Source organism: Nycticebus coucang, chromosome 17 (assembly GCF_027406575.1).
Source record: "Nycticebus coucang isolate mNycCou1 chromosome 17, mNycCou1.pri, whole genome shotgun sequence".
Classification (NCBI taxonomy): domain Eukaryota; kingdom Metazoa; phylum Chordata; class Mammalia; order Primates; family Lorisidae; genus Nycticebus; species Nycticebus coucang.
Genome location: NC_069796.1, coordinates 48,943,285 through 48,951,030, shown reverse-complemented (window position 1 = coordinate 48,951,030; position 7,746 = coordinate 48,943,285). Strand labels below are relative to the sequence as shown.

Genomic DNA, 7,746 nt, shown 5'->3' with positions numbered 1-7,746 from the left:
ATATTTGTTTTATGTCCCAGGATATGATCAATTTTGGAGAATGTTCCATGGGGTGATGAGAAGAATGTATATTCTTTATCTTTGGGGTGGAGTGTTCTGTATGCGTCTATCAGGCACAGTTGTTCTAGGGTCTCATTTAAGTCTCTTATATCCTTGTTTAATTTCTGTTTAGAGGATCTGTCCAGCTCTGTAAGAGGAGTGTTAAGGTCCCCTGATGTTATGGTATTATCAGATATCATATTGCTCAGACTGAGTAAGGTCTGTTTCCAGAATCTGGGAGCATTTAAATTGGGTGCATAGATACTTAGAATTGAAATGTCTTCTTGTTGTATTTTTCCCTTGACCAATATAAAGTGAACATCTTTGTCTTTTTTGACTTTAGTTGCTTTAAATCCACATGTATCTGAAAATAAGATTGCAACTCCTCTTTTCTTCTGAATTCCATTTGCCTGAAAAATTGTCTTCCAACCCTTGACTCGGAGCTTTAATTTGTCTTTTGAAGCCAGGTGTGTTTCTTGCAGACAGCAAATGGATGGCTTGTGTTTTTTAATCCAGTCAACCAATCTATGTCTCTTCAGTGGGGAATTCAAGCCATTAACATTTATTGAGATAATTGATAAGTGTGGTAGTATTCTATTCGTCTTATTTTGTGAGAGTCCATTGCTTAGTTTTATCTTTTGCATCAGTGTGGAGGTTAGGTTCTGTCCTTTAATTTCTGAGTTCTTACTTTGCTGCTGATCCATCATGGTGGTCAGTGTGCAGAAGAGGTTGAAGTATTTCCTGTAGAGCTGGTCTCGTTGTGGCGAATTTCCTCAATGTTTGTATATCCGTAAATGATTTGATTTCTCTGTCAATTTTGAAGCTTAGCTGAGCAGAGTACAGAATTCTGGGCTGGAAATTGTTCTGTTTAAGTAGATTAAAGGTAGATGACCATTGTCTTCTTGCTTGGAAACTTTCATTAGAGAAGTCTGCAGTCACTCTGATGGATTTGCCCCTGTAGGTCAACTGGTGCTTACTCCTGGCAGCTTGCAGAATCTTTTCTTTTGTCTTGACTTTGGACAGGTTCATCCCAATATGTCTTGGAGAAGCTCAGTTAGAGTTGAGGTGACTTGGGGTCCGATAGCCCTCTGAAAGCAGTGTGTCAGAATCTTTGGTGATATTTGGGAAATTTTCTTTTATAATATTCTCTAGTATGGCTTCCATTCCTCTGGGACATTCTTCTTCCCCTTCTGGGATTCCTATAACTCGTATGTTGGAACGCTTCATAAAGTCCCATAATTCTGACAGTGAACGTTCTGCTTTCTCTCTCTTCCTTTCTGCCTCTTTTACTGTCTGAGTTATCTCAAAAACTTTGTCTTCTACCTCTGAAATTCTTTCTTCTGCATGGTCTAACCTGTTGCTGATACTTTCCATTGCATCTTTAAGTTCCCTGATTGACTGTTTCATTTCCTTCAGCTCTGCTATATCCTTTTTATATTTTTCATGTCGTTCATCTCTTATTTGATTCTGTTTTTGAATTTCTTTTTGGTTAATTTCCACTTTATTAGCAGTTTCCTTCATTGTTTCCATCATTTCTTTCATTGTTTTCAACATGTGTATTCTAGATTCCCTTTCTGTCATTCCTAACATTTCTGTATAGGTGGAATCCTCTGCAGTAGCTACCTCACGGTCCCTTGGCGGGGTTGTTCTGGACTGGTTCTTCATGTTGCCTGGAGTTTTCTGCTGATTCTTCCTCATGAGTGATTTCTTTTATCTGTTTCCTTGCCCTAATTTTCCTTTCACTTCCTCTTGCTCTTTAAGTTCTCGTGCCTGTGGAAGTTGCGGGCAGGTTTAGACGGGTTGAACACACGTGACCACTTGTCGGTTTTCCACTGTTTTAGTCCTCCTCTTGGGGTCCAGAAGTCTCTCACTGACTCCCTGTATCCTCTCAGGGGTGATGATAGGCAGATACCACCAGCCAGAGTTGCCTGGAGTCTTATATCCCCAGACTCACGGTGCCCATATGCAAGGAATCTGTTACTCGGCTGCCATCTTGCTCCGCCTCCTAAAGTCTCTCCTCTTTTAAAAACTTCCTTGTAAGTACATTGACACTGAACTCTTATTTGCAGGGGGCAGGGCATAGTTACAATCACTCAGTCTCACTTGTTAAGAGTCTGCATCCTGGGCCTGTAAACCCAGAATCTGGTTTTATCAACCCCAGAAAAGCCCATATGCCTCTGAGTCTTGTGACCTGCTCCTAAGATTTAGGAAGTGAGTCAGTCAGTGATAACTTTACTGGTAAGTATTTGGGGTGATGCTGTGCAGGTCTCAGACTCTCTGTGGGGTGCATCTCTGATGGAAAACGGAACTGGCCATCAGTTAGGAGATGTGAGCAGGGTGTTGACTCTGTGCTCCTACCTCAGGCCAGAACAACAGGAGCTCAGCCCACTCTGTGAGCCTTCCTCAGCATTGCCCTCGGGCCTCCTAATAAAAGTGAGCTACCCAATGGGAGACTTGAGTCTGACTGATTGATAAGAAAGGTTTCCTGACCTGCTGTCTGCTTGTAGAGTTGATTGTAATGGCAACAGCAAGAGAACCAAAGAGTAAAACAAAGCAAAAACAAAGACAAATCCACTCAAGTGTACCAGAGAAAGCCCACGTGGGTTTGGGTAGACTTATTATTATACATAAGAAAATTCCAGAATAGCACTGCCAAGAAGAGCTTAGAGATACCATTGTACATATGACAAAACTGAGGCTTGGTTGAGGAGGTGCCTGAACGATATGATTGAAGTTCAGGATTTATGTGAGCAGAGGACAGCATCTGGTTTTTTAATCCTTAGGCTGCTGCCCTTTTAATTACATCAATCTGTCTCAGTAGAGGATATTTTTAGTACATTGTCCTTAGTAGATACAGTTTTATGTTCTCTGACCCTGTCTTCAAAGCTTACAAGTCAAATGTTTTTTATCCTTCTAGAAAACAGAAATTAAATGGTTTATTCTATGTGTCTCCTAAGTGATATTGCATGTTTTTGAAGGCTCAATTCAGACACTAGTGAAAGAGTACTATAAAATAACTGTAACGCAAGCTGGAGATTTAAGTATTACCATTATCATGATTCCTTTGGGTGGTCAGGGACCCCACAAGTTGTCAAAGAATCTGAGAATGTTAGAGCCAGAGGGCTGTTGGAAAACACTCCTGTTAGGTCTGGTGGAGAGTAAGCAGGTGTCAAGGAAGTGGATAAGAGCAGAAATTGGGAGACAAACTGTAGCTAGGAACTGTTCCCTTGTGGGAACATACATAGTAAAAAGTTCCTAGTGACATGTAACTAACGTAGAGCTCATTGCCATCTCATTAGCATAGCATGGATGGAGCTTCATGAAGGATTCGAGGGAAGACCTTGGATGGAGTGGGAAACTGTTACATAACCAACCTGTTCTGTAGCCTGTCACGTAATCTGTTATATAAGCCCTACCTTTCAATCACCCCCAAAGGGGTGGAAATGACAACTGATCCTGCCAGGAGAAGACGGGACAAACTAGTGAACTTGTAAAAGTGTGCTCAGACTTTGGGGTCTCTTTTCCATTTACAGAGAGGGAACTTCAAGAAGATGCTCTGGATAGTTTGTTTGCTTTTGTTCTGTGGTAAGTGTATGTCAATTTTGATTGCTTTGTATTTGTGATCACCCAGTCATCAATTAGGCACCAGTGCTCATCCTTTGGCACTGGGAGCCAAGAAGGAACCAGGAAACATCCACTGTCAAATGGACCTAGAGCCCCCATTTCATAGGTGTGGAAACTGAGACCCAGAGGGGAGGGCCACCCTCAGAGTCACATTAGGGGTTAGTTATTTGCAGAGGCAGGTGTAGAACTTGGTCCTTGTTTTTCCCAGAGTGATGCACTTCCATCCACACACCTTTCAGCCTCTTTAAAGTTTCAAATTTGGATGCAGACAGCTTGTTCTAAACTTGTTTAGGCTGCCCTGTGGCCAAGTACAGAGAAAATGGAATCCCAGAGGGAATAGGAAATGCTGTGCTTGGAACCAGTGGCTTTGCATTTAAGATATTAGGCCTGTTCTTGGGAAGAACTGGCTCCATAGGCTTAGAGAACTGAAGCCGTATTTATCTGGGACCTGGCTTAAGGCATATATCCCCAGGCCTTCCCCTCCCCCCACCCCAGCTTCCTTTAACACAGCATCCCTGTTAGTAAAGAGTAAAGTTTGCATTTCCTCAGAATGTTCCTGCAAGTTCCCAGCAGGTCTCCCAGGCAGGCAGACAGGGGACTCACAGTGAGAGGCTGGCAGCCAGATCTGCCAGGGCTGCCAACACAGTACTGTGGCTCAGGCTCTGGGTCTGTCCCTGCTTTGTTGCATGGGGCCCAGCTACTATAGAGCTCCCTAGTGCAGAGGGACAGAAAGGGAAACTGGAAGGGCCTTTTGGGAGCTGGCCCAATGCTCTCCCTTTACAGCCAGAAAAACTGGTCCAAGAAGGGGTATGACTTTCTTATCACTAGTAATCCCAGACCAAGGATCTCACCAGGCCTCTGAACTCTTAATTCTGTGCTCTGAATCAATGTGTACTATATGACAGGTGCTGAGCTGAGTGCTTCACTATTCATTCATTCGTTCTTATTAAACCCTGGAATATACCAGGTGCTCTATAGGCTCTGTGCCTACAACAAACAACATGGGCAATGGTCCTTGTCCCTGCATAGTAGCAGTTCTCAACCTATGAGTCGTGACCCACAGGAACTGTATTAAAGGGCCATGGCATTAGGAAGGTTGAGAATCACTGCTCTATAGTATAGAGGGACAAGTGATTAGGTAGTACTTGCTGTGATGGGGGAGCTATAGTGTGCAGTGGAAAACATAGGGGAGATATTTTATGTAGATTGGGGTGGGAGGAGAATAATCAGTGATAGTTCTTCCAAAATATAGTATCAAAGTTAGGACCAAAAGTTAAGGAGGAATTATGTGAGCCATGAGTAGGCAGATAAGGACAGTCTGGTTGGAAAGGCAAGATAGGAAAGGCCTCAGAGATCAGAGCCTGGTCCAGTGAGGGATCTGCTGGACATGTGGTGTGGCTGGAAGAGGAGAGTAAGGAATGGAAGACATGAGGCCAGAGAGGGAGGTGGGAGCAGAACGCCAATAGCCATGTGAGGAGTACAAGGGGTTTGGACCCTTGAGGATGAGAGCCATGGGGAGGTGATATCTAGAAGAAAGAAAAATGAGCTTCATCTCATGCTGGTGGGCTGCCCAGCCCCAAAAGGATTCTAGGCAGAGCTAGATGACCACTTGCTGAGAAGGTTATGACGGGGATTTGGATGCTGGATATAAAGGACCCAAAGAACTTGCTGCAGAGCCACTGATGTCAGCCAGATAGGAGGAAGCAAGCCCTCTACTCATTTGTCTCCCCCACCGGCTCTTGCTTTATGTCCATAAAAAAACCCAAGATTTTTTTCTTGAATATTCATTTTAGAACCACTGCTCAAGCCAACCTGGAGATGTCGTGACCAGGGCTCCAACCTAAGATTTGGAATTCAGAGGAGAAAGACAGTATTTAGAGCACCATGCAAATCCGGGCCAGGGTTTCTTCCTCTTTCTTCTTCCTCTCATCACAGAGTGGGCACCCTTGCTGAGCACAGACATCGAGGAAATGTGGTCACAGGTCAATGAGGCCTTTTTGTCACTGTTCCTTTCCATTCTAGAATAACTGCTTTAGATTTCACTTTGTAGATTTCAATTCTGTAGTGAAAATTTCCAGCTTGTCTACTTTCTTCATGTATTTATCATAGCCATTTGATAGTTGGTCTGGTACCTCCAATATTTGGAATATATCTGGATTGCTTTCTCAATGTTTGTATATCCGTAAATGATAAAAATATGGAACGCTTCACGAATTTGCGTGTCATCCTTGCGCAGGGGCCATGCTAATCTTCTCTGTATCGTTCCAATTTTAGTATATGTGCTGCCGAAGCGAGCACTGGATTGCTTTCTATTGTCTGTTTTTCCTGGTCCTGTTTCTTGGTATGTGAGGTATATGTGGTATGTAGAAAAAGACAGAGTCATTTCCATTTATGGCAGGTGGTTAGATTAATCCAATCCAATTAGGAGTCAGCCTTTGTTTGGGCCAGTCTTCCTCTGCCCCATCTCCACACGGAGCAGACAGGCCTCCAGGGGTTCTGCTTGAGAGCCCCAGGTGTTTATCAGGACCCTTTCTGATGTGGCAGCTCCTAGACCCCCATTTCTGTTTCCTCAGCATGGTGAGACTGCTCAAACCTCTGCTGAGCTCTTTAAAGACTTTCTGTGTGGATATTTATCCTCTTGCTCTGACAGCTTAAGTCTCAGCAGATGCCCTGAGAAGAAAAACATAAGGGAGCCTTATGCCCTGTTTAGGATCTAAAGTCCCTCAAGTCCTATTTGCTTTTGGATGGCTTCAAATGAGTTTTTAAATTTTGTATTTTATCCAACATTCTAGTTGTTCTTGTGGAAACTGCGAGCTACTCTATCAGAGACAGAAGCAGAGCAATGGGCCATTGAATTTTGAAGGCTAGGGGACAAATGGAAAGTTATAAAGGTTCTCAGGAGCCTTCAGAGTCACTTAACCACTGGACTTTGTTGGCTGTGGCATTGGTTCTGATCCCAGGGTCCCCAGAACTTTGTATCATCCTTCCCAAGAGTCTCTTGTCCCTTTCTCAGTTAAGACTCTTTTTACCTGGCCCTGAGATTTAGGTCTCCGGTGAGGGGACATGCAAGGAAGAGGGAGCCGATAGGAAATTGTCAATTGGTTCTCGATGGCATAGTATTGTGTCGTGGAGTATTTGGAAGCATGTGGGTTTTTTCTTCTTCTGTTGTCACATGACTAGGGAAAGGAGGGACTAATAGGACCATAAATCCTTAAAACAGTCTTGCACAATGTGAATTTGTTTTGCTCAAAATATTATTTTCCCATTAGGGAAGATGGAGGCTCTTCCACTCACACTCTGGATTCCATTCACTCCTGTCTTCTCAAGGGCATTTTTCCCCCCCAGTGTATTCCCTTTCCCTCCTGTATTTGCATTTTCTCTTCTCTATTGGATCAATCCCATAAACATGAAAACAAACACAAGTGTCTTCAGTTTAAGGCAATATAAAACAGAAACAAGAACTTCCTTGATTTGCATCTTCCTCTAGCTGCCATCTAATTTCTTCATTTTCTCCCACCTTCAACTTCTTGAAGGGATGAACTATTAATATAATCTTTCTCTACTTTCTCATCTCACATTTGCTCCTCCATCCACCATAGTCAGGCTCCTGTCCCAACTATTCCACTGGGCAGGCTCTTCTCATACTACTAAATCCAAATCTTGACCCCTTAGTAGTACTTATTGTGGGTCAACATTATCTTCTGGCTGGTCTGAAATTATGCTCTTCTGGTTCCTTCTACTTTCCTGACCATGCTGACTCCTTGGCTATTCTCTCTCTTGAAGTTTGAATGCCACAGGTCTTTGTTCAGCTTCTATAACTCCTTTCTTTACCCAAGTGACCTTATCTGGCTCCATGGTTTTCATTATCATCCATATGCCAGAATTCTTAGAATTAACCCTAGATTAGACTTCTCCCCTGAACACCATTTATGTATAATTGGATACTCAGCTTTTTCTCATACATAACTAATAACCATCATAAATTTGACCTACCAAAATGGCACTCCTTGCTCCTGTCTTCCCACCTCAAATGCTCTTTCCTACTCTTCCACATTGCCTAAGTTGTTGAAATAAAACACCCCG

At 43.1% G+C, this 7,746-nt stretch overlaps 1 non-coding gene across 1 annotated transcript; it reads right to left on the bottom strand.

The window, feature by feature from the left end:
• Window positions 1-5,854: 5,854 nt before the first annotated feature.
• LOC128569469 (U6 spliceosomal RNA) lies at window positions 5,855-5,961 on the bottom strand. Its single transcript, XR_008375404.1, has one exon. It is a non-coding gene; the product is annotated as a U6 spliceosomal RNA (small nuclear RNA).
• Window positions 5,962-7,746: the final 1,785 nt, after the last annotated feature.